Below are 27,458 nucleotides of genomic sequence, written 5' to 3'. Positions count from 1 at the left end.
AGAGGGAGACAGTCGAAGCTGCTCCTGCAGTCTGGAACAAAAGGTTGCTAATGGTGATGGGGAAACCGTGAGCCTTTCACCCACAAGGACCGCCACAAAGAGAATTCTAATATGAAGCGGGGATAGGATATCCATATGTATAGGCGTACTTGGGTTTCTTGTAAATATGTAACAGCAATGTCCTCTATATATTTGGAAAGTTTGACAGTTGGGTGCGCATGGTGGTAGAGCATAGACTCCCCACGCACCCAGCGCTGTTTACTTGCCTTTTATAAATATTCTTTTATGTTACTAAATTCAGAGGGAGTTGAGACTTCATTTATAACATGATGAGGTTGCATCGTCGGTTGTGAAGGTAAAAGGCAGTCAGTTTTGACTGTAAAAGGCAGTCGGTTTTGACGGTAAGAAGACGTTGGGATTGACGGTAAGAAATTGTAAGAAGTTGTTGGGTTTTTGATGGTAAGAAGTCGTAAGACGTTGTTGGGTTTGACGGTAAGAAGTTGTTGCGTTTCGATGGTAAAAAGGTTGTCGGATTTGATGGTAGGTTTAGTCTGAGTATTGAAGGCTTCCAGCAGTAAGCTCTGCATCTGAAAGACAAAGGGAAGAAATGTCATTCCCTGCTGTGATAGTCTACATGGAACTGTCTGGCTCACTGGTTTTCTTTCCAAAGAGAGAAGTCACAACCCTGTACACGGATTGATCTGCTCTCTGACTACAGGGCTGAACTGACTGGAGAAGGCGGCTTCCAAAGCCCTCCCATTAAACGGACTACATTTGAATTCTATGCTAAAATTGATGAGCTGTACAGAATAGTAGGACAAAGCTACCTGCTTTGATAGCAAATGGTTGCCCTTAGGTAAGTTACAGTCATTTGAAGGTTTGACTGGACGGCATCCTTGGTTTACTAGTGATCAAAGCTGACCAAATCCTAGCCACAGAACAGAAGCGTTCAGAAACTTGCTAGAGAGAGCACTTAGGAATGCAGGAATTTAACTGCTTTAATGCTGCTCTTTCTCTCACGTATCTGCAATTTCCTTAAATCACAAATTGTCACTAGCTATCCTTGTTCATTTATTCAAAGGAACATGATTCCGGTTGAAAAGGCACTCTAACAAGTCCTCCGTTGCTCCTAGTCTGTCCCTAGCTTCTTTGAGAGGTTCAATACAGTAGAAAATTAAAAATAATAAACTAGCAAATAATTAACATGTGGAAGTGGTCGTTTTTCAGATTAGATTCCACCATTCAGAAAATCCTGCTTAAGAGACATTTTTTCTTTGCTTTGAAAGACTGACCTTCCCCAAAAGGAAACTAATTAGTATCTTTAGGCTTGACGAAATACTTGAATTCCTCAATTTAACAGAATTGCTTTGCACAGCCCTCCTATCCTGCTTACCTTGCAAGCAGTGTAACCAAGTGGGGTGGGTACTGCTGTATTTATCAACGAACATCTCTTTCACGTATATAGCCCAGGGATCCCCATGCCCCGCGCTTGTGTAATGCATGCAAGACGTTTACTTTCTTCCTCTACTTTGGACTGGTTTAGAAAGAACGAGTTCGCCATCTGCTGGCCAGAGAATTCACTGAAGCCCGAAGAGCAGTAGAGCAGAGGCATTTTCTTCTGTGCTCTTCCTGATTTTTCAGCTAGAAGAGATACTTCCAGTCCAGTACACTCAGGATTCTTTTGACATTAGTATCGTAAAAAGTCCATTTTTGCAACACTGGAAATTGAAAGACCTCCGTTCAGTCCCTAATTTTGTTCTTGATAATGGGACAGATTGCATGAATGTTGGCAAGAATGTGTGAACAACCAGCCTCCCCTCCATGTCGTATTTTAAGATGACAACTTCTGGTGCTCCCTGTCTCAGAAAAGAAAAATGCTTGGAAACAATTGCACTTGCTCTTAAGCTTGAAGAAACTTGTCAGTGCCAGAATCTACTGACTCTGGCAATTTACTTCATCATCCAAACTGGGCAAAAGATATGAAAACCTCTTCCGAGATTTTACTTCTCCAAACATTACGTAAAAGGCATTCAGCTGTACAGCAAGAAGCTGAAATAGCTGAAGGTAGTATGTTATTCACATGAATTATTCAGGCAGGTTTTTTTTAGGAAGGCTGCGATTCATTAGAACATTACTAGCCTCTAAGCCTCATGGCATCACCTTCCATCTTGACTGCTAAACCTCCTTGCTCCCTACTATCTTCTTTGCCAAGATACAGCTGTCCACATTTACTTTTCCTACTTGGCTGGACTGAATTTAAGAAGGGAGCTTGCAACTCTTCCTCTTGTTTGCCACTTCATCATCAAACCAGATGAAAACCATTTGCCTTTAACCTCTTTATTTCAGGCCTTCTTTCCTAGTGGTCATTCAAAACTGGGAAAAAAATAGTCTACCAAGTCGGGGTTTTTTTTGATTTGATAATAAATCTGCAGACTGTTAAGTCATCAAGCACTTCAAGACTGTTTGAAATAATCTCGAGATTAATATAAAAGGAATTCCTCAAACACGCTGCGGCCGCTTACCTTTAGTATAGTTGTTGGATGTGATGGAGCTGTATTTCTTGCTTTCGCCTGCACTGGAAGTCTTCCCTTCCTTGTAAGGTTGTTTACTGCTCTCACTTCTGCATTACTGACATGAAGAGCCATCTGGAGGATGGGATTCTTCCTTCTTCTCCCGCGTTATCTTCTGGAAACGAGGATCTAAGTGTTCCAAGGAGCCTTTCGCTTTCCTGGTGTTTCTCCTTTTTCTTCTTTTTCTTACGCTTGCGATTGGCATTGTCAAAGTGAAGCGCACAGAAACACAGATCATGAAGTCTGAAAGAAACATGCAAGTTAAAAAGGGAAAAAAAAGATGTGGCACTTGTTGCCTATATGAAACTTGATTTATTTTACCACAGGTGATGATTTGCAGCATGTCAGCTATTTTGTGGTGCTTTGTGCACACGCAACTTACTTTAGATGCAGCAAACTTAAGCCATCAGATTGAAGGACCATAGGTCCTGGTTTGTACACAGATCATTAACAATGGCTAGCTCTGGAATACGTGCAAGCAGAAAAAATCTTTTAACCTAATCTGGAATGGTGTACGGATGTGATTCGAACTATGTGGTCCAAAGCTAGTGCTCTGACACAATTCAGCAAGAGCTTTCCTATCTTCACTGATCAACCTAACAACATGATCCCCAGCCAGCTGATGCTATCTAAATAACTTAGAAACTACCAGGAAAAAAAAAAAAAAAAAAAAAAAAGGAAGACATGAGAAGCACCCAGAAAAGAATTAGGATAAAAAATGCAGAGTATGCTGGAATCCTTGCTTACTTGGAATCCTTCTCTCCATGTTTATCCTTAGACTTCTTTTTCTTCCAGAACTTGTGATATTTTTGCATTTTTTTCACCACCTAAAAGCTCCTTTTCTATCTTTCTGTCTTTCCTTTCTATTTCACTTTCACTACCTTCTGCACGGGTATATTTTCTTTTTCTGTTTCCTTTTGTTTCATTTTTCTGGTGACAGTTCTCCAAATGAGCTGACACAGGTGGAAGCGCATGTCTTTCACGAGAATGTCTTCCGGAATGTTGCTGAGGTACCGAGCAACGATGCAAGTCTGCTCAGGGTGTGCTAAAGCGACGTACATCTTCCTCTCTCAAGAGGGAACCGTGAGGCCATCCGCTTTTGTAACGATAACGGTTATGTGACCTGCTGTAGTAAGTTGCAGTCGATCTGTCAAAGGCTGAATCGCCGTGAGAGAACTTTCTCTCTCTACTGTCTCCTGTCGCATGAGGTGAATAGTAATCATTGTAATAGCTACATCTTTCCCATCTCCGTGCTTCGTCTCGATAGTATCTTTCTCTGCTCCAACTTCTTTCCCCTTCGGATCGGTAGTATCTATTGCTACCTTGTTCTGATCTTCCTCCACTGCCAGATCTGTACTTTGAATATTTGACTGCTCTTCTGCCATTCTCAGGGCTGTTTCTTTCACGAGGGAAAGATCTGTACCTGCTTCCCTCCCAGTACTCCTGCTTGTGACTCTTTTGCTCAACAAATTCCACGCTCTGAGAACACCTCCTCTTGCTGGAAGGACCTGCTTTTTGACTCTCCTTCTCTTCACTAGGAGCATGTTCCCTCTTGCTTCGGTAATGCTCTTTCTCAGTGGTTTTAGTCTTGTCCTTTGTATCTTGGCATCTATCTGCAATAGCTAAGGAGGAAAGGTTTTTAGAGCTACATTCAGTGTCAGACTTGAGAGAGGAAGTTTGCCGCAATTTCTCACCAGGCTCAGAAGACTCTTTGCCGTACAAAACATTTTCTTTTTAAATAAGGTCACGTTCTTTTGATCTTCTTGGTTTCTTCTTGTCTCCACGGTCATCACATTGGTACTGGGCAAGGTATTCATCATTCCCAGGAGATTTCAGAGGTTCCGCAACACTGCATAAAATAAAAACCCATTTCTCACTTCTGCTGAAGGACGTGAATATTAAGAGTAAAACCTTCCAAAGGCAAACAAACAAACAAAAACCTCCGGACTACAGGAACGCTCGCAAAGATATGCCATTTAGAAACCTCTCCTGTGATTAGGACACCTTCTCCAGCTCCCAGAGAAAGTGTTTTTTCCCCTCTTGCTTCTGAAGCCATTGCACTAAAAAGGCAAACGCATCTGTCTCCTTCCACCTGCTGCTCTGAGAAAAAAGGCATAAGGGCGAGTGGGGAACAGCCAATGTTTCTCCAGACAGTGGAGAAAAACGGAAAAACATTCTATAAAGGAACACAAGTTCTCCTTGAGGCACCAACCTGCATCAGAGTGATATGCTCAGTGCCGATCATTAGTTCTGTTCGTGACACTGGACACACAGTATGGAATTGTACTAATTTAAATCCTTCCATTAAGTACTATTAGTAGACAGATAAAACTGTAATGAACTTCCATAAAGTCTTGTCTTAATAAGACTGTGCTCATTTTACCTCATTTCCTCTGACAAGCTGTTCAGCTGGCTGGCTGTGAGGGACTCCGTGATGACTTCTCGATTGACTGAAGGCATAGCTCCAGGCATCTGCAATTAAAACGCACAAGTCAGCAGACAAAAAAATACTATTTGTAGTAGTACTGAGGACTAGTCTTGTCAGAATTTATCCATTAAATGGTAAGCAAGACCGCTGTGAGTTGTATGCATTATCTACACTTCAAAGATAACCCCAACTCACCCCCCAAAATCTACTTTATGAAATTAGGAATTTTTATCTCAGCTGAGCTTAAGTTGACAAGTTCTAATGTAAGCTCAGGTCTGCAAATTCTAATGGGATAATACGACAAAGTCTTACGATCACATTTGTGCTGTGTTTTCTCAGTATTTCACCTGAATTAGGAACACAATAAACACTTCCGGATACATCGTAGGTGAGAAATTCTCGATGGAGCAAATCTATGTTTCAAGCAATCCATTTGTTTTAGAAAAGAACATCTCAGAAGGTTTAACAGGTTCAACTCGGCAAGTGGAATCATCAAGTTTCAGTCCGTTTTCTTTAGATTCATTAACTAACCTAATAGCACCATTTAGTGAATCTGTTTTTGGCAGCTCATGCTGGGATCTTCCTTTGTCAGCATTCTGACAGGAAGAGTTGGAATGCTGCAATGTACGGACTACCTTTCCAACCAAAATTCCATTAGAGGACATTGCATTGCAATTCCTTTGAGATAAGCCCTTTGACTCCTCCTCAGATTTTCCTGAAGATTCTGCACCATAAGGGACTGTGTTATCAGAGCTGAGTTTAGGATTTTCATTCACTGTTGGCTCCACAAAAATTTCATCAGAAACTTTTTTGTTTGTTTGCATTTGCTTCATTTGCATTACCGAATTTGTAATTGTGGATGAAGGAACAGCCTGGTAGAGATCTTCATCCTCCACAGCACTGCTAAGACAGTCAGGCTGTGACACAGTCTGACGAGCAGGCAATTTATTGTGAATACTGATGGTGATCTTCTGTTTTCTTGACGTATCAGTAATTGAAGGCCTGGTAATTGCCTGGTTTTGAACACAGGCCATTGGTGGTGCTGAAGATGGCCTTTTTAGGGTGACACCAGTGGTCTTTGCGTCCTCTTTTATGGATCCATTTCCATTTAAACGGCTTGAATTCTGTATTTAAAAAGACGAAATTGCAAGATGGATTAACGCAAACACTGCATGTAACATTTTGAAGCACAAAACTCTCCTACTGAGCGTTTCTACAAATGGTCTTAACACCTAAAAAGAAAAACACACTGCCCTTTAAGGATAAATGCAAGTCCAATAAGCGTATTCAATTCCTGCTTTTGGTTTACTGCAGATTGGTATCAAATTAACATTATCTTTGAAAACCAGCCAAGCAACTTAACATTACCTGCTGCTATTCCCAAATATATTTATTTTTCCCTTTAAACATACCCTGAAAAGCCTGAAATAATTGTTCTGGTGCTCAGGAATAAGACAATTAGTTTTCCCTGTCTTAGCTAAAGTGACGAGGATAGGAAAAACAAGTCCTCTTTTAAATGATTTGAGGATTAGGACACTCTGCTTAAATTGTCAAAGAGCGTAGCTCTCTGTGCTTTAGAAAGCTGTCTTGGAGGTATAAAGTAATGGAGTTGCATGGCTGCACAATTTAGCAGTAACCACTGTTTGAATGACTCTGGCTGTAGCATGAGGGCTGTGAAGAAAGCTGCAGCGTGGGAAGGAAAACAAAACTAAGATGCCGAAAACCAAACAAAAAACCCCACACCAAACCCCAAACCCACTAGCAGTTTGGTGCCGTTATCTGCCCTCCCGCTTCCCTGAATTACCTTAATCATATGAGGAAGAAGTCGTGGTCCCATAAATCCAGCCTGCTTACTATTAGCCCCCTGCTGACCAGGAGGGAATGAACAGGGATAAGATGGTGCTGGCAAGTAAAACGCACGTTCTCCAAGTGTCAAATCATAGCGCCTTCAGAAAAGAGCAGTGATCGTAGTTTAGTTTTTCTTTCAGCCTACTCTTGGATTAAATCCCATCCTATCATTTTAGAGGAACAGCTCATACGATATGGAAGCCTTCTCTACAGAAGGCTTCGCCAAGACTACAAACTGAAAAGTAGAGAACAGTCTTCCTACTAAGACTATCACTTGCACAGCAATAATTCATTCTTACACCACAGATGACCTTCATTTCTCTCCTTCTCTAAATTAGCCAGCTACAGATAACACATAGATAGCAATTTACACAAGTGCTGCAGTTTAAGGCCAAGCAACAAAAGATAATAAATGACACAGAGAATTTCAGGTTAGACAGAACTGAATTAGACAAATAATAATCTTCTCCCCGGATAGCAAGAAAAACACTTGCAAAACAGAAAAATATCAATAACGGGAAAGTAAATCTCTTCTGAACACATTTTAAGATTTGTTATTACCTGATATAAAAAAGTATGTAAGCTTGCTGACCAAGAACTCTTTTAATGTCAGTACGCAGTACTTTAGCATCATTCATCTGATACCAAAGTCCATTACCAGCCTGCAAATAAAGACAACGATTTCTTTAGGTGAATTGCACGTTTTCCAAATGAAATCACGGATAGGAACAAAATACACACACGTCAAATAAAAATATAATGAAATCTTTTTCCCTAGAAACAGTAGCTGCTAGTCATGCTTTAATTGGTTTGCCAGCACAACCTTTACCCTGTTAGAAATGCTGTTGACTTCTACCTTTACATAGCATATATAGTGTCCTGAGTGACAGCTGACACCGTGATGTACCAGCACCGCATATAAGGCATAGAGCAGTGGTTCTCCCATTGACTGCGACATGTAGGCTCTCAGGTCCAAATACTCCGGATATTTCACCTCCTAAAGAGACACCAAGAAGACAGAAAAATTATCCCAGAGTACTTCGTGGACTCGCCAGAGAAAAACACTTCCAAAAAACACAGACTAGAATTTATTTCTAGAATATATTTCTAGAATATATTTCTTGATTCACTACAAATAAGTCTTCCCATAAACAATGGTTAAGACTAGAAGTTGCAGAGAACTGTTTCCTGATGAATCAGCCTTCTCAGAGGAAAGCATATGCTTCTTGTCAAGCGGGAACTTTATTGATATTAAGAGAAAGAATAAGCCATAGTCGTTAGTCTACAATTATTGTCTGAAAATATTAACAACTTTCAGCTTTGGGGGATGTCCCATTACACAATGATATAGTTGCATTACAGTGGTAAATATACCTTGTTGATCTTTCCACCTGTGAAATCTGCAAATCTTTTCAGTGATATTGTGAGAACCTGGGAAGAACGGTGTATGGTAAATCTCTTGGACGCAGGAACCATCTTTTTACACCTTAAAAACAAGCAGAGATAAGTGTTTGAAGGCATCTTCTTTTTTCGCCCCCAAAACAAACTCCTTTTAATGTCTCACGCATGCCTATGCTATTTGAATGATATTTACTTGCATAATAGGTTGGTCTTTTTTCTTTTCATAAACCCATGCACTGCGTGTCAGGTTTGTTAATACAGAGAAGAAGGTCAATTTTCCCAACAACTCAGAGCATAGCGGGAACAGGAATCTCTCACGAAAGGGTATTACCAGGTTGGATGGCAAGGTACCATTTCTTGGTCTACAAAAGTGGCTATTTGAACTCCAATCCTGGAAACATTCTTTCAGCTTTCAAGGGAAATACAAATACTGAAAGCGGAACGAGAGAGACTTGGTCCCCAGGACTAGAAATTGCAAATAATCTCCGACATAGGTCGACTATCAACATCAAAAATACAACAGAAGCACATGGTCATTCTACAGGAGGGAGACATTTAACAGTAGGAAGTCTTCATGTACTGAGCTTGTCTGGAAAGACACTGAAACCATCTGCCATCCTTTGAAACAAAATAGTTCAGTTTGACACATTGCCCGCTCCAAGGTAGGACCTACGGCGTAAGCAGTGAAAATTAGCCACTAGCCCAGAGAACAACGGAAACTGGGCAGTTTACATCAAGAAAAGTACTGTCGAGAGCTAATAAATAGAAAGAACAAAAGTAGCTCTTTTTGAATTCTGATGGCAAAATACAAGCCAGAGAATTGCAAACCCATAGGGAATGCCTATGAACAAGACTTCCCCCCTCCAAAGAAACAAAAATCCAAGTCTTTTATAAACTTCCACAAAACTTGTAAGTAGATCCAAAGTTTAGAGGTAGTCCAACAGAGTCATGCAACATAGAAAACTGACATCTAGGATTAAGACCTAATCCGTCAAAATCTTACTCGCTACATTTATAGCAATTCTCTCCATCCAGCTCTTCAGGTTTCACAAAGAGTTCCAGAGCTCTGCTAACAGACGAAACCGCCTAGAGCAGCGAGAAAGAAGAGCGTAAAGTCACCGTAATTCAAAATTCCAGAGACATACTAGTAGTTTATAAGAGAATCTTACTAACATACTCAAGCGATCTACTAGGAGCACTGTGAAGAAGGAGGCAGAAAGAGCATGCTCAGCATTGACCTCACCTGGAAGGCATTTGACTTTGGAACAAATACTTTTCCAGTAGCCTAGACAGCATCTATAGTGTGCTTTGTCATCAATACTGGGGACAAATTCATCAGTCTAACAATTAGATGTATATTGAGGTAGAACAACAAAGAAGTATGACAGCATTATCATTTTTGCAGAAAGAGAATTCCTTCCCCTTAAACCCAATGCAAATGTGGAGACTATTTACATGGGTTCCACGGAAGGACAAAGTCCAATCCACTTCCTTAGCACCACCAAGCTCTTATGTTTTAACATTATATGTGGTTTGGTTTTTTAAGTTAAACAAGTTTAATTTAGAAAGTTATGCATGTACTTAAACATCATGAATTATATTTAGAAAACATCTTACCTTTATATCCAAAGTGATATCAAGAAATGCCTCATACGTATCCGAAACTGCTTTGCAATTCAAGCACTTCACTGGAAGCAAAATATAAATGCTTAACATTATGTGAAGGAGACTAACTGTCCAAATTCAAGTTGTTGACAGATACTACTTTAGACAAACTACAGACTGCTTTACTACCGACAAAAGACACAGATCAGTTCTAAGGACAGGAATATTTTTTCAAGTACCTCTCGATCTTAGAAATCCTCCAAATATTTGATGAATGATGGTGGTAGCTTGAGAAGATCTGTCCAATCTGGAAATAAATTATAATCAGACCTCAGAAGATTTAAGGCACAGAGTTAACTCTTCAAAGAGTTTGATGAAAACCAAGGATGATGTAGACTTTCGTTGCTGATAGTAAATAAGGCACTAAAAAGTGCTAGAGATCATTTCTGAGAGTAAATAAAGGACTAGAAGGTGCTAGAGAATGTATGAAAGTGAACTTGTTTATGCTTACTCGGTGCTTCCGTTCAAGCACGCTTCCTGCATAGCATCAACAGTATAGCGCAAGAACTCGTGTGCGTCTTCTTGACTGCCAAAATGGAAATGTTGTCCTATTCCTAAATAAGATGATAGTATTGACCCCATTTAAAAATGAAATCAATCTTGTATTTCTAAAATCTCTCTTCATTTGAGTGTTAAAACCACTTATACACATCAAATAATTATTTGAAGATTACAAGCTATCGAAAAGAAACACATCTGAAGCCACTTACGACTGAGATTACTGATAACATGCGTAGGCTTGATGGCATCAACAGTGCAACGCAGGGCCTGGTTAATGTGAGTCTCCATCGTGCACATCATGCAAAAATCTTGTTCACGACCTGAAGAGTGAAAGAACAAAGCATCCCAGTCCAGCAAAATATCCATAACTACAAACATCTAAGTACAATTTAAACTACAGATACAATATCCACTCTCCTTGCTACATTCTATTCTCCCAAGATGCCAATGTCCCAACAGTCTTGTAACATTTCATTTCACACAACTTTACAGAAGAAAAATATCCACTAAGCCTGTATTCAAATGCATTTTGTGATGAGAAATCTAAAAGACTACTGCAAAGTCGCAGTTGTAAAGGCTGACAAAGGCTGACAGGAATGTGAACTCCACAGGCTGCAAAATGTATTACTCTCCAAAATTACTACTAAATGCATTACTGTCCAATGCACTTCATTATTCCCATGAAGCAATAAATGATCCTTTAATAAACAAACAAACAAACAAACAAACAAATAACTAAATAAATAAAACATGGTGCATTAATTGCACTCCATATGCTATTCGGAGCCCACTGCTAATACGGTGCTCAAAGCCAGCTTCTACAGGTAAAATCAGGCAAATAAGCTTATCTCACAGAATCACTGCTGTTCTTTCACCTTCAGAGCTATCCAACAGATTCAAAATACTGTTAGAAAGTACTCACATGACTGGCTGTGCTCAAGAGAAAGCATGTAATTGGCAAGTGGGGGTGTGTAGGTCAAACACTGTAGAGTAGCATTAAGAAAACATGTGTTGCCAAGATTGTACAGGCCAACTCCAACACTTTGTGTTTCTCGCCAATCCATACAAATCTTCTCAGGTGGAAAAAGAATGCTCTGTGGTGGAGCAATTCCATCATTAACGACTGCAAGAAAGTTAAATTTAAAAAGAGATCTTGTTTGTTTGTTTCTAAGAAAGGTATTTAAAAAAATACTATTCTGCAGGAGCACCTAGAGGAGCTAGCTACAATCCAAACCAGAAAAACTTATTGCAGACAGCTTTAATACCACCAAATTCAAATTGGCTGGTCAACACAATGTTTTGGGGAAAAAAAAACAAACAACTTTAGTCAACCATTTTAATTTTTCTAAGGCAAGGCTAACTGCCATTCTGTTTGTAGCACCTAATGCCAAGTTCCTCTCCATCTATAATCTTTAACCTGATTAACTCAACTACTGTTTTTTTCCTTATTATAACTTAAACCACAAACTTAGACTTGAAATTATACGGTAAACACGTAAAAACTAGGAACTAGGAATGACGGTACCCCTACAGATACCAGATTTTTTCCTGAGCAATGTTATCATTCAAAAAACCTGTGAAGAATGGAAGCTGTGAATAGCAACCATCAAACACTTTTCTTTGCAAAACAGAAAAGACATGGAGGAATCTGTGCATTACAAAAAGCTCCCCATATTTCTCTGTTGACTGTAAATATATCAAAATTAATTTCTGTAACATCAGTCACTTCAGTTGCCTTAGGGGATTCGCTTTTCAAGTCTTTGTTCACAGTAGTCCCCTTCTCTATCAGTGCAACAAGTAAGAACTGCATTTTCTACTTTTGCTTTGAAGAAAATGGAGGCAGGATAAAACGCACACTTACTTAGATCTCTTGGGGCAAAAGCCTTAGATTTTTCAGATGATCTACAGTAAATAGCACCTCCACGTCCTTGGGCCACAGAGACTTGGCTTGAATCTTCTGCAGGCACTATCCGGCCCCAGTTTGCGGTGCGTGACATCAGTATTTTAGTACTTGGTTTCTTGGATTTGCCAGACCGCCTTGAAGAGGGCTTTTTAGGCTTTGAAGATTTGGGCTTCTTAGCTACGGTCATTGTTCACATCTGCGACAGAGACAGAAGTTCTGGTTGACGTAAGAATATCAAGAAGCATTCCAAGAAGAAAAGAGTAGCAGAAGTCCTGTCACTTAATCTCAAAGAAACAGCCTTAAGAACTAAATCGCTGGTATGAATGATTTAAAAAGAATCCCCAAACTAAACACACAAAGTGAAAATTTCCATCTAAACTCTATCAGTATTACTTCTAGCTTCTGCAGAACTAGTGGCTGATGCCATTTCTTTCCCTTCCGTAGGATTTTAATCCATTACAACTCTGGAGTCTTTTTAATATAAAAATGTAGAAGACATTCTCTGAGGGGAATCAGTTATTTATTGATTTCCGGAGTTGCGCAATTATCTGTTAATTAGTACCTATGATCTAATAGATAATTGTTGCAATTATCTATTGCTGACATGAGTAACGGAACACTATTACTTCACTGCCTGCGTTTTTCTGTTTCGTCTGCACAAAGGTACCCAGAACTCACTGCTACTTTTCTTCTGTCTTTCCAGGGCTCGCCCTCTACCTCACTGTCTACTGCACCAGTCATGAGGGGTTTGTTGTGATTCTATAATGAGCCTAGCTTTTAAATACACCTTTCATGGGCGTCACTTGGTGATAGCAAGTTAATTTCTGAGGGCTCCTCAGTCTACATCATGTGGTCGCTTTTTCCAGGTGAAAAAGCGGAGCCGTAAGTGGCAGTACACTAAAGCCCTGGCATGTTGAGATCCAAGAGGAGAGATGTTTGGCCCTCCTTTTCACTCCTGGGAACCATATACCTCAAAACCCACAGAGGATGGTCTATATCTCAGAGAAATCTTGGGAAAGGAGAGCATGAAGAGCATGTTTGCAAATTTATTTCTCCCTGGGCTTCTTCTGCTTCTCCAAGAAAGACGAGTTTGAATATAACTTTGGCAGCAGTACTTCTGCTGTTTTACTCCTACCACATTTAAAACTCCTACAACAAACTGAAAAGTTAGACTAAAAAGCAGCTCTTTCCGTTCTACTTTGTAAAGCTGCACGTTTTCCTCATGCAAAACAACAGGGGAATGTAAGCTAGAAATGGAAATGCTGAATGTAAAACAAAACAAAACAAACCTCAGCCCTCCAGGACAAAAGCCAATAACTGCTACAAAGTCCTTTTTAAAATGCTGATTAGGTTTCAAGGTGATACCGCTTTAAATAAGCATAGCTGTGTGTCCATAGGCAGAAGCTGAATAATGACAGGATGAACTTCTATACTTCATGTTTTGTTACTGTCTTACTGTAGCACACAGGGACTTGTTACCTTTAGGGAAACCACTAACCTCATGGAGGGTTTAAAACATAAGCTAGTTTGTTATACCAAAACGACGGAGAGAACAAAGCATAAAGTGCTTTCAGATTTCTAGCACGCCTTGATTGCTATCCATTAAACTTCAGACACGTTAAACAAAACACAGTAAATAAGAAAACTCCTAGTCCCACAGCTGGCAAATTGTGTGCAGAGGTTGTAATTAGAACTTTTTTTGCCTTGACGTTTTACATTTAAAATTGATTTTAAATCCATTCTATACACACTTTCCATTCCTGAAAAAACAATACGCAAACCTGAAAAATGCATTTACATGAGAAATGAAGTCGTCCTTGTCCGATTGGAAGACTAAGGTGACAGCGCCTGGGCTCAGGGATAAGCTCTGATCTTCACCAGTGACAGCTCCTTTTGTAGGATTGAAAGGGAAAATGTTTCAGCAACACATTGGAAACATACTTAAGGGACAAGAAACAAAATCAAGACTGCAGTGAGAAGGAGAACAGAAAAACAATACTGGGGGGAAAGGAAAGGAAAGGGAAGGGAAGGGAAGGGAAGGGAAGGGAAGGGAAGGGAAGGGAAGGGAAGGGAAGGGAAGGGAAGGGAAGGGAAGGGAAGGGAAGGGAAGGGAAGGGAAGGGAAGGGAAGGGAAGGGAAGGGAAGGGAAGGGAAGGGAAGGGAAGGGAAGGGAAGGGAAGGGAAGGGAAGGGAAGGGAAGGGAAGGGAAGGGAAGGGAAGGGAAGGGAAGGGAAGGGAAGGGAAGGGAAGGGAAGGGAAGGGAAGACCTTGATCTTTATACTGACCAATGAGATAAGCCTTACACATTTTTAAGTTTATTTTTGACAACTGATTGAGGTGTTACCAGGTATTAAGTACGATTCAAGAGCAAATATTAACACTAGAAAGAAGAAATCCGATCCACCACCACTGTTTCAAAATACATCCATTTCTCATTTGGAGATGACGTCTCTCTGACAAGGTAGTAGAAAAACTGTAAATACCGATAGAGCTTCCTCTCCCGATGTTCCATATGCATACCGATGCTGTTCCTACACCTACGCTCTGAGCATAAATTTATGTTGACATGAGTGACAAGAGAGGGTGTTACTCCTCTCTTTGTTTGCCTTGAGAGACACACCTCTTGTCCATTGAAAAGTAAATTCAAGATTCCAGATCAGTTAAGACAGTTGCTATCCCCCCATTCAGAGTTCTGCAGCAGCACTCTTCAGATGTGTTTAGCAGTCTCTTTAGAAAATGTTATCACTTAGGACCTGCTTCTCAGTAGGTCCACGTTTGGCCTCCGCTTAGCAGAGAGTCAATCCCAGCTTAAGCTTTCGTACAAGAGCCCCTTCACGAAACGGAGTTGAACCCTGACATAACTGAGTTGAACCTTTAACCTTGAAGCTTCCTTAAAGAAGAAAGCAGCACCCAGGCCAGGAAATAGAAATTAATCGTCACTTTACCCTGAAACGCAGTGGGCTATTCTGTGCTGGCAGGATTGCTGCCGGGCTGGCCGACGAGGCGGCGGGCAGCTCCCCGGGGCCACAGGGCCTGGCACAGGGAGCCGCCGGGGGTCTCCAAGGTCCAGGAACAGCGGCAACAGCGGCAACAGCAGGGACAGAGGGGACAGCAGCGACAGCAGCAGCCACCTCAGCCGGGGCCGTCTCCACAACCGCCACAACGGCCTCGGAACGCCGCCGAACTCGGAGCTCCAGCGTGACGCCTTTTGAACCTGGCCGCGCTGCTCGTGGCTAAAACCAGAGCGTTTCCTCCGGCGTGTGTTTACTGTCGGTGCCGGATCGGCCCTCACCCCGAGCTCTCCCTGCCGGGAGGGCTTTGGGGTTGGGGTTTCCCTCCCACCGCCGCCGCGGGCAGGCCCCGCGTGCAAGGGGTCCGCGCTGGGGAGCAGCATCTCACCCACGGTGAGAGCCTGAGGGCACGACATGAAAAAGCCCCGACACGAAAAAGCCACGACATGCGGCCGAGGCGGCGGGGAGACGGCTCTGAGGGAGCTGCCACTTCGCCCCGCCGTCCTCCCCTCCCGGGCCGCCCCGCCGAGCCCCGTGCGCCTCAGGTGCTGCGCTGAGGGGGTGGCTGGCTACTGAGACAGCTGCCCAGGGCACTGCTCATGGCACCGAGCCTGACGGAGGTCAACAAGTGTTGAACAATGCTCTCAGACATCGGGTCTCACTTTGGGGTGGTCCTGTGTGGAGCCACGAGTTGGACTTGGTGATTATTGGGAGTCCTTTCCACCTTGGGATGTTCTCTGATTCTAGGTCAGCAATCCAGTAGCTGATGAGAAGTGTGGAGTCATTCAAAGGGAAGAGAGAACACAACACTTCTCGTTTGCAGAAGCGGCTATTTGGTAACCAAACCGACGATTCCTTTGCTTCTAGAGCAACTAACAGCAGGGATCCGCTTTACAATAGAGGGAAAAGAGTCGTTGGCATGTCATGTGAAGTAAGCTTCAAATCCCAGAGGATGATTTTGTTGGAACTTTATTCAGCTGAAAACACAGAAGCCTTGCTTTTGCTTGTGTTAGTTACAGCTCCAGTTTACTTTGGTTGGGAGGGAAGGCATTCCAGGCTAATGTGCTGTACCTGTTCCTTCAGCTCATTGTCCATAAACGGAGGAGCAAACGAAATCAGTTTAATCTCCATTAAATGCAGCAGACAAAGCGGAGTAGAGGGTGATCTAGCACTTAATTTTTCCTGTAAGCAGGAAACCCAGAACTCAACAACAGTTTTCAAATCTTGTCCTGCAGTAAATGACCAGGTGAGTGAAGCTTGCATTTAGAGGATGTGCTCCTACAGTAGATGGAAATAGCTTTTCCTCTTCACAAGTGCAACTGAGTGGTGGACTGGCAGCTACGTGGTTAACTAGTTGTGCCAAAGGGGTTGTGTTGAATGCACAGAAAAATATGCAGGTCCCAACAGTAAAGGGTTGTCTGTAGGCATGACACTGAGTACAGATGTTGTCTGCAGGTTTGTGCAGAGTGCACCACGCCAATAAGCACCCAGAGTCGGAATGCACATGAAGGTCTTTTAATTATATAATTACTTATAGAACTCTGCAGAGTCAGGTACTTGGCCATCTTTCGCAAAGCAAGCACACCTCTGACTCAAATCGCCGTCATTTATACACAGGAAACTTGTGAAAACTCTCTCTTTGGCTCCTTTGGATTGGTTATTACAGCTCACCTAACTTATCTCCACTGAGCTTGTGCATTACAGAGGAATACCGGGGGGGAGGGGGAACAGGAGAGGGGGGACACACACCGAATCCCACATTAGCATAGATTAGCATTTTGACAGGTGTGATTTTTAATGTGCTAATGACCCTTAATGAGAAAAAGGTTACTATAGGTCAGTCTGGAGCTGGTGTTCTCCTTCCTGTTTTTTCCCTTTTAGCCCTTCTCTTCCTTGCTTCTGCTAGCTCAAGGCTACCTGTCTCTCTCCTTCTTTATTTTCTCAGCTAAAAGACTGCACAAGCTACAGGCCTCCCTATTTGCTTCAACATTTCCTTGGTTTTTTTTTGTTTTTTTTTTTTCCCAGCTCTGGGACGACACAGGTGTGGTTTGATATTTGCCAGTATAGCTAAAACTCACGCCAGTCTGCTCACGCACAATAAGTAGTAAGATTTAAGGACTGGTTTCATCGGCTTCTTCCATACTAACATCCTTCTTATGTTTTAGATATGCTGTAGTTAAATCAACACTAAGTTACTACTTGTGGAGTAATCGCCTTAAGCGACTAGGCATCATAAGCACACCTCCATCCCAAAAGCTACCCGCCTCCAAGGTGCAACCACCCCTCACTGAGCACGCCCTCGGAATTTCTCAGAGCCTGTACCTTTAAACGCAAGTGAGATCATTTCTACCAAGCACAACCAAGATATGCATGACTAGAGTCACTCAAGCTCCACCTTAAAGATAGAAAATAATATCAATTGCTTTAAGAGAAAGGGGATGTTAGGGAAGATACTGTCAGGAAGGATTCCTTCTGACATCACTCGACAGGCTGAGCCTCTCACTCCCCCACCCCCACTCCATTGGGACGCCGTGGGGTAAGATCTGAACGCTTGCTTATACCAGGCGTCTCTGTGGAATCTTAGAAATCTCTAGAGTTTTGATGCTTTTTAATGTCTTAATACCTAGGCTGTGTGCCTGTGCATTTCATGCATGCTAGCTTGCTTTTGCAGACAGTGAATTTATCACTGACAATCCAAAGAACCTGTGTGCCTGTCGCCGTAAGAAATTGCACTTAATTGCATTCTTCCTAGCTGTGAGAGTTCTCCTTGAACGCGACTAGAGCGAGGCCGTACTGCGTTGTTGGTGAGTCCGTGACCGTGATAGTTCAGCACCCTGAATCTGACGGGACCCGTGACGGTCAATCGGCTACACCCCTTAATGCGACACTACTAGAGGAAGAAGATGACAGGGCTTGCATGCACTGCATTAGGCTTTGCATGTGAAAACACCCCGAAATAATTTCACGTGCATTTAACGTTTTTAAAGTGAAAAAAACAGGAAGGTGTAGTCTCTCTGTAAGCTACAGCCCTACATAGTTAAGGCATCAGCATTCATTCCTTTGCTTGATAGCAAAGTATGAACATACAGAAGAGTTAAATATTTTCTTTGCATTCTTAAAGGCGATTTTTCAGACTTGGGCTTCAGTTGTTGGAGTTGAAGAGATCAGTAGACATCCTTACTTTTACGTTAAGACCAAAATCTTTATCTAAGATTGTGTTATCTAACGCAACTAAACTCCCACCCCCATATGTTTTTTTTGTAACTTCGGAACGATCTTGCTGCAGTCCTACTCCAATGGTCTTTCAGTAACATGCAGACTGCCGTGGCAGATTCTGTTACAGTGCTTTTCTATTGACAGTGTGCATAACACTCAAGGTAAAGCCCCTTAAGTGTTTCTTTGGACCCTGCTGCTTCTGTTAGTACTCATTTTTTCACAAACTTGTTGAACCTGAGCCGTGCCTACTGAGCCAACGAATGCTTTGATGACACAGTATTTTGTCAAAGCAGTTTTGCTTCTTGGAGCTACAGAAGCAGCTCTGGCTACGTGATAGGGAATTGTGCTGCATTGGCAAAACCAGACTTAGCTACAGACTTACAACACTTGCTAACTCGATCTATTTCAAATCTCATTTTAACTTTAAAGGACAATCAGTTTTGTGGCTCCTGTCTTACTAATTTGCCTTGTTTTGCATGGAAGGGCAGCCTGTGAATGTTTTGCTTTATTGCATGCTTCAAAAAAAAAGGCTGAGGAAGAGACTGGAGGAACCTTTTCTATTCTATGGACTTTCCCCCGAGAGGGTGGAATTGCAGGCTACTTGGATGAATGTTCGAATATGAGTAAGGGAGCAGACCTCAGCCAAAGGAGGTGGAATCCTTGCTTAATAGTAAGTATCAGTGTGGGGACATCTTTGCTTAACGGGAGCCATTTAAACTCTTCATAGAAACAAAATAAGCTGGACATCTTATGCTTGGAAAGCAGTATGGTTACACAGCTGCTAACATAATGACTTGAGTCTTCTGCTCTGCAACTTCAGGTTTTGTTTTCAAGCAGTGCATACATCAGTTTCAGCTTTGGACAAGGATATTTGCAATGCAAATAGTGATAAACCAGAATCAGTGGCGCTGACGAGTGTAATGGTGAAATGCAGCAAATCAAGTATTCCTGGAGAAATGTGAGATTACAAAACTAGTAAGCCATGAAGCACTTTTGTTGTTGTTGTTGTTGTTGTTTTTTAAATCAATTCTTATATGCTGAAATAGCACCTTCAAGAAAATCTGTTTATCTAGCCAGGTAACGGTGTCTCCCTGTAAACATGAAGGAAATGCCAGGAGCAGCCATAACTCTTTGCTGTCAAAATAAAGAGCAAGTCGAGGCCAACATCATGCCATAGTGCAAAGGCTTGCTAAGAAAGATCATTCTAAGAGGTCTGCAAGAAAAGATGACTTACTTTGTCATAAGTTTGTCAAATAGAATGGACGAGTTAGTAGTCGAGTACCGACTGTGTCCGACTCTACAGCTGCGGCGCAGCTCCAAGTCCCTGTTTTCTCCGTGGACTCGTCTCACAGTTTTTGCACCAGCTCTACTCCTCAATGTTCTGCTGACTGAAACGCAGAAACAAAGTATTTTGAAACAGTGAAGATGGGATTCTCCTTATTTCACCGTTGCTCTTGTAAAATGTAAACAGACAAACAAAAAAGGCACCCTGAAGTGGATTGAGTTTTCTTTACATTTCAGATCAGAAGTTGTTGTCACAACCACTGCATTCCACTTCTTTATCGCTCTGCACGTTTAAACTGTCTACTTAAAACTGGGACCTGTAGGGAAATTTTTAAAGAGACTGAAAGCTAGCCAGACAAAAACAAACGTGCAACTTTTGTTCCATGCAGGAGGGAAATCTACTCCAGTTATTTCTGTCTTGGAAAAGTGAGAACAATCAACACCTTTCTCTAAGGTGTTTTCACTCCATTCATGTAAAACTGTATCTAACAGTGCTCAAAACAAACACTATGACATTGCAAGCCTCTTCCTAAGAGGTGTATGTTTGATTACTCTGTTTATGCATGCAGCACTTCCATTTCCTGCATTATGATCTAACAGCTCAAGGAGGTAAGAATCGTTTCAAGAGAAACACCCAAACACCACATAACTCAAACTCGTGCTTTTTAGAAAAAAGCCTGCCCATTGTTTACCATACAGCACCCTTTGGCACAGGTTTGTTGCTTGCACTGTCATTAAAAGAGACAAGAGGACAAGGGGAAGGGAAGAGCTACACCACTGTGCTGGTAGGATCACAGCTAAGGTTTACTTTTGTGGTTGCCAGCTATAAAACTAAGTTTGAACTTATCAAGTATCGATTTACTTTGCACAATTAGAACAGTTTGCTTTGTGCCTACCAAGCTGCAATTCACACTGCTCCCTCCCCAAGGAATTCATAAAATCTCCTATTTGCACCTACCTCTCTTCACAGAAAAGTCACTGAGGAGTGAATTCAGATGACTACAGAAGGCTTTGGGGCCAAATGAAAGCGATGGAGTGACCAAGTGCCATCCTCTTCAGTAACCAGCGCAAATAGGTATCCCGGGGACTTACAGCCACTTACCTGTGTTATATTCTTTTTTTCGTTCCAATTTTGGCTTTCTCAACTGCCTACATTAAGAAAGAGGACAGGGAAGGGAGAAAAGACTTGTTGTATTAGACCCATCAAGGATGGGAAATTTCACCATGTTTACAAGCCAGTGCTCCATGGTATACAAAGAGAAGCCTGTAGGCCTCACGCAGGATCCACATCCCAAGTCTGTTGCGTGCCATATACACGCGGTTCTGTATGTACCCACATTTCCTAGCTTGCTCATGTTGAATTCTCAAAATTATGAGCAATAGCACCCAAGTGGAAAAGATACATGTCCTGGTTTCAATTAGGACAGAGTTAGTTCTCCTCCTAGTAGTGGGTAGGTTGCTATGTTTTGGCTTAGAATGTGTGAAAGGATGTTTAGAAGAGTGCTGATACCACCCCGATGTTTCAATTGCTGCAGAGCAGTACTTACAACAAGCCAAGGACCTTTCGGTGTCTCACTGTCCTACTGGCGATCAGAATCGGCGCACAGCAACAGCTGCGAGGGGACAGACTCAGGATGGCTGACCCCAACTGGCCAAAGAATTCTATGCCTTATGGCAACACGCTGCACCATGGATAGGGCGGGGCAGCCGGGCTGCTAGGGGTTACGCTGGGCACTGGTCAGCGGGTAGTGAGCAACTGCATTGTACATCACTTGTTTTGTACACATTACTAGTAGCAGTACTATCATCATCATCATCATTACTATTTTCCTGTCTTAATAAACTGTCTTTATCTCAACTCGTGGGCTTCACTTTCCCATTTCTCTCCCCCATTCCAGAGAGGGAGGTGGGAGGGTTGCAGAAGGGCTGTGTGGTGTTTAGCTGCCGGCCGGGTTAAACCACAAGAACACCTCAAAGGGGTTGGGAAAAAAAAACAGTTTTTTTTAGAAAAGCGGGAGACTTTCACTGAGAAGAGGGACTCTAGTTTTAAGGTACTGGTACACCATCAGCATGCTCATAGGCCTCTGCTGATTTTAGCCGGAGGTTTATCAGGCCACAACTCACTGCACATGCTTTCTCTCTTGCTTTTCAATCTACAAATCGAACAGAGATTGAACATATAGAAATACAGTACCTTGAAAAGCATCTCCTCTTGACATTTCCCCTCAGTATCGCCATACTTTCTTCAAAGCTGGAGACTGAACACCGCAGGATGCTTTTGCTCATTGATCTTAAACGGTGTCCGTTGAAACATTCAATACTGGGAGAAGAATAATCCTAGGGAAAGAAGGAAACAAGAATATATTTATGTGAACCACGTAGATTCAGATAAAGAAATTCTGCCTCACGCAAGTTTAATTGACCCTCCTGACTTGGTAGTGGGGCAACTAATGGCAGGCAGACACTGAAACGCTGCTGTGCTCAAGAAAAACCTGGAGAAAAAAAAAAAAAAAAAAAAAAAAGCTTTCAAAACTAAAGCTTCCCTCTCCCCACCATTTTCTTGTGGATAACTTAAGCTTAATATCCTTGGCAAAAAGATATTGCAGCAAAACCTTTCACATAAACTTAGTGTTTCGTGAAAAACAACAACAAAAACTTTAAATTCAATTGGAATTTTTTTCAATAAATTCAATTGGAATTTAAATTCAAAACTTTAAATTCAATTGAATTTAAATTAAAAAAACTAAACTAATTAATTTAAATTAAAAAAAATTAAATTCAATTGACTGTTCAGAGGAACAGTCAAGCTTGACATTATACATCCGAGAATTAAAATCTAGTTTGAGTTTTTCTCCCATCTCCAGACCTTGCTAAAGATGCTTATTAGGAGCTCTGTCAAAAAAAGTGTAAGGCTTGTTATATCAAAGCTTTGAACCCTTCTTACTGCCCTTGACCTTCTTCACATTGCTGCTCCTACAAGGGTGAGTACTATCATTTTTAGTATGGGAGGGAAGCTGTGATATTCTTGAGTGGGGGGTCGTTCTGTTTACAAAATGAAGTTCCAGTAAGAGTACATCAAATGAACCAACTTTCTTTGAACTTTAATTCATCGCTATATTGAATGAATGACCTCTGGATTTCTCTCTCCCATTTGGAAGTCAATTTGAAAACAAACTACCTCTGCCATAAAGAGCCAGGCATCAGAGACACCTGTTGCGCCTCAAGAACAGAGAAGGTATGAACGACAAGAGCAGCTGAATAAAATGCAACTTGCCATTAGAAATGGGTGTACTGGCATCTACAGGTGCCGCTGGCATCTCCTCATTTTCATTACTCTCTTCATCTGGTTTCTCATCTTCAGTAGCAGGGTTCTGCTGTGGTGACTTGGAGTTGTCGCATGGAGCACACGCTGCAGAGGTGCGACCTTGCAAGAAAGAATAGATACCAAAGATCTTCGTCGTGCATTTTCAGTTACAAATGCAGAGACAAGTCTTCAAATCCTTAGCGTTAAACCACGTACCTCTTTTCTCACGAGATTCTTTAATTTGTTCACAAAGTCGTCCAAACTCTGTATCCGTTTCGTTCCTCACCATTGAATATGCAGTGTCTTGCAAAACATAGGCGCTGTGACGATCTGAAATTTTACAGACTTTAACTGAATGTTGTCTACCAACCAATGAAACTGTTTTGATCACAGAAAAAAATTGCTTTCTTCATAGGTTGGTTCCGAAAGGTTCTCTCAGTGAATATTTTCAGCATAACAACATCGAAGTTAATTAAAACAAAAGCACTAGTTCCTTGGGAACACTTATATCACAATTCCATGCCCAAGTAGCAAAATGATAAAATATTTACAGTCTGGACGTCCAAAATCATCTAATCCATCCGAAGTCTATTGTCCGCACACAGCATTTCTCCATCTATACATTTGACAGATTTTTTAAACTAGGGCTAAAAAGCACATCCTCACCTGTAGATCTTTGATCCGGGTAGTACTCTAAGGCATTGTTACAGATTAGATCGATGTCCTTCAGCTAGTCTCCTGCAGCAAGGTACTGGCACGAGTCAATTTGAGTCAGAACTGTTGAAAGATCCATCGGCTCTTTAATCCTTGTGGCATAGTCAGGTACCTGCAGATCAAATACAAGCATTCAGAGGTTTTCATAACCTTGCACACTGTCTACCAAAATTATTCTGAAAACTTTAAATAAACGACTTCCTAAAAACCCTGAACATTTGCGATGCATCAGAAGTTGCTGAAATTAACCAGTTTGCTTCTCAAAAATGGAAGGGCTCTTTCATTTTTCATTAGAGCGGCTAGGAGAGGACAACAAGAAGTAGGGAGGTCAGAAGCACATGCATGGTAGAGAAGAAACACTGAGGGTGGGAGATTCATTTCACTTTGCTTCAGAAAATCACAACAGTGAAAGCTGAGCAAGCCATCCGGCATTCTCTTCGTTGTCGACATTGAGGAAAAGGTGCATGAATTGCACCTGTGAAGTACCTATTGCAGGCATCTACTTTAGAATGAGATAACTGGGCCCTGAGGTGCTCATTTCTTCCCTCAGACCAGAAGAGGAGACTAATGACCAGTTCAGATGAGGACATATGTATCTGTCTAGATTTTTCACAGCTCAAGAACCTAGGAGAAAAGGGGAAGAAAAGCCAGTGAATGCCCACAAGAAGAGGACTTTGCTGATCCGCAGGTATATTCAAGTTACATCTGTCTTTGAAATATACGCCCCTAGTTTAGGCTTATCTCATAAATTAAGGAGAAAAAGGCATCTAAGCAGCCAATTGGAGGAAAAAGAAAACACACTGCACTTATGGTTGATTCCTATTGAGGAGTTCCAGATGAAACAGAGAACAGGATCTCAAAACTTATTTTTACAAACTGCTGCTCTTATTCCTGTTCCCACAGGAACTGACAGTCCAAGAAAGGGCTTTAGACTTCATTCAAGTAGTCCTGTAAATACTGTTTGTAATTATAAGGAAAGATCTCTGTGCTTTTCAGTGCTGTGACACGCCTACATATCAAAGCCTTTTCACGAGCAAACTGTGTTGGCATTTGGACTGGCTTTTTAGAATGAAACCAGGGCTTTCAGCGAATAATCCCATAAGAGACATTTGAGAGTCAGCAGAAGTAAAAGCACTGCCTCTGCTTCTTGCAAAATCCTTACAGTGCAGCCCTAAAAACAAAGTTGAACCTCACCCAAAACGCTGAGAAATACGAACACTGAGAAGTTACAGACACACACAGATCAGCACTACTTTACCTTCTGTGGGTCAACGGGCTTTGCAAATTCCCTGAAACGTCTGTCAGTGGCAAGTCTGTGAGTAACGTCCCTCAAGAAAATTCTAAGGTCACGCAAGGTATCCTCCTCTTCCTCCTCCAACATCCCTACTTTTGTGGGGATCATTCTTGTGGCTTCTGAGGCTCAGCTGGTGGTGCTACAGGCACGACTTCCAATGTCCAATCAACTTCAATTAATCAGGAAAAATTAGCCAATTTACAGTACTCAAATACAAGCATATGACAAATTACTGACAGAAAATGACCACCAAAGCAAAGCCCAACGAGCTAGTAACTTCGATAGGAAAGTTTTAGATGTACTTCTCATATCCTCCTCACCTCTTTTCTTTACAGGAGGCTTAGCCACTTCATTTAGAATTAGGTCCTCAAAAAAAGATGCTCTCTCTGCCCTACCAGGCAACTCAATATTGCACACTTCTCCAAATTCCTTATTAAATAATTTTTGGATCTAAAGCAGAAGGACGAGAGACATTTCAGATTTAAGGCCACAAAAAACTCATCTTCTATTCCAAAAAGACGAGTACCTTTTCAAATTAATAATAACCTGAAGAACACAAACTGAAAAAAGTTATCTTCCTGGCCTTAAAAGGCTACATTTTCACAGGCTGGCACAGCAAATTCAAATATCACCTTTAAGAATCACCTATAGAATTAATGCTCGGTGAAGGGATTGTACGCTACACTGATAAAGTAATGGCTTTCACCACATCCAACAGCGCCTCCTTTGTATTTACTTGCCTTGCTGCAGCCTTTACTTAGAACCTTTATGGCTATAGAGGGAAGAGAAAGGCTTCAGCAGACAAGTGAGGGCTTTTTGCTGAGTTTTTATTTCTCTCCCAAAAGGTGTCTGAAGTAGCTAGTACCTCTACGTCTTCCTCCATTTTCAAGTTCTAGTATTAAAAGGTAGGTAAGGAATTTCACTACTTATTTTAGAAGGAATTTACAGCCTGTACAAAAACTTCTGTGGGAACTCAAGCACTTTCAAAGCAGTTGATAATAAACACGTCTAGGTAAGACCCGTTCTCTTCCCCCAATGACTGAGACCAAATCATCAGAATGACAACAGCGTGGTCCTGTTTTGGGCACCTTCCCTTAATGTAAACTCTCAGAAGTCAATGAAGTTCTGCACGTACTTTTACTACAGTTTATTTAGGAATACAACTAGAATTCGATTCCAAAGTTACTTTAGCAGAAATTGGAACTCAGCTTTCCAGCTTGGAAAGCTTTGGCCTATATGAAGAAAGAAACTGATTTATTTATTTATTTTTTTAATCAAAGTGTTTCAATTCTCTACTAAATTGCATTATTAGCAGTTTACCCAACATAGCATGGAATGGCAGACTGTCAGAAGAAATCTCTTCAGTAAGAACATCCTCTTGTAATTTCAAGCACTTCATATTCTTGACTGAACCACTTTGTAGCCACCAGAATTATTGTATTAATTTATTATTTGCATGTGTGAGAAGGGGGTGAAAGTCACTTGCTTGACTCAGAAAAAACCTGAAGCAGATGCTTTCACAGTATTCTTTTTCTCTAAGCAAATTTTAAGTGATTTGTTAGGGTGCCTGAGTAATAACAGCATGCATTTAAGAAAGCACAGCATTTTGATGCTGAAAGCATATATAAATTACAAGACACTGAAGAAATAGTAAGAAAAGTATTGACAAATACCTCTTCTGGGAGATCTGAGTGACGTACATCAGATGTAGCAAGCAGCAAAACTGGCGAAAATGCTGGAATGTTACGTAGTAGAGTTAGAAAAGTAAGTTTCAAGGCAGGTCCAGCGTTGTCCCACCATAAATGGATATCTGGGACATAAATTGTGCTTGGTGCTGTCTTCTGAGCATTTCGGATCAGCTAGTGAAAAGGAAAGCTTGGGTAAGAAAACTAAAACACGTAGAATAACCTGTTAATACATAGCTACATAGCCATCTGACTGCCCCATGAAATGAAACTGCGTGAACAGAGTGGCAAGCATCCTTTCACATAAGGAATTTCTCTGTGCACCCTTTCAGATTATCAGTATTCGGAGAACTCTAGTCAGAAGATGGGAAGGATATATTCAGGCAGTGGCTAGACACCGTAGCTATATGGCCACAGCCACAATCATCGCGTAACAAAGAAAGGAAATGTCCCTCTTAAGGGACACATCAGTATTCAGTCGTGTAACATGTCTGTCCTTACTTGTATGGCTCTCAAATGTTTCCACTAAAGGTAAAAATATTTTAAGGTAGTGATGCCAAACAAGAAAATGGATTTCCTGCCTAAAAGTAAAAACACCAAATCTGTTCATTTTTTCTAGTTAAAACCACATCAC

At 41.5% G+C, this 27,458-nt stretch overlaps 1 pseudogene across 1 annotated transcript; it reads right to left on the bottom strand.

The window, feature by feature from the left end:
• Window positions 1-2,522: 2,522 nt before the first annotated feature.
• On the bottom strand, window positions 2,523-20,958 carry LOC309890681 (ubiquitin carboxyl-terminal hydrolase 42-like; annotated as a pseudogene). Its single transcript has 18 exons — window positions 20,930-20,958; window positions 19,778-19,931; window positions 14,115-14,206; window positions 12,275-12,512; window positions 11,336-11,536; window positions 10,623-10,733; window positions 10,364-10,466; window positions 10,092-10,159; window positions 9,865-9,935; window positions 9,251-9,333; window positions 8,221-8,332; window positions 7,703-7,843; window positions 7,408-7,508; window positions 6,803-6,944; window positions 5,415-6,122; window positions 4,965-5,042; window positions 3,318-3,884; window positions 2,523-2,813 (listed from the first exon to the last, which is right to left on the bottom strand). The product of its transcript is annotated as a ubiquitin carboxyl-terminal hydrolase 42-like (transcript).
• Window positions 20,959-27,458: the final 6,500 nt, after the last annotated feature.

This window comes from Aythya marila, assembly GCF_965140915.1.
Source record: "Aythya marila genome assembly, contig: HAP1_HAP1_SCAFFOLD_336, whole genome shotgun sequence".
Lineage (NCBI taxonomy): Eukaryota > Metazoa > Chordata > Aves > Anseriformes > Anatidae > Aythya > Aythya marila.
This window is presented reverse-complemented; position numbering and strand designations above follow the sequence as displayed.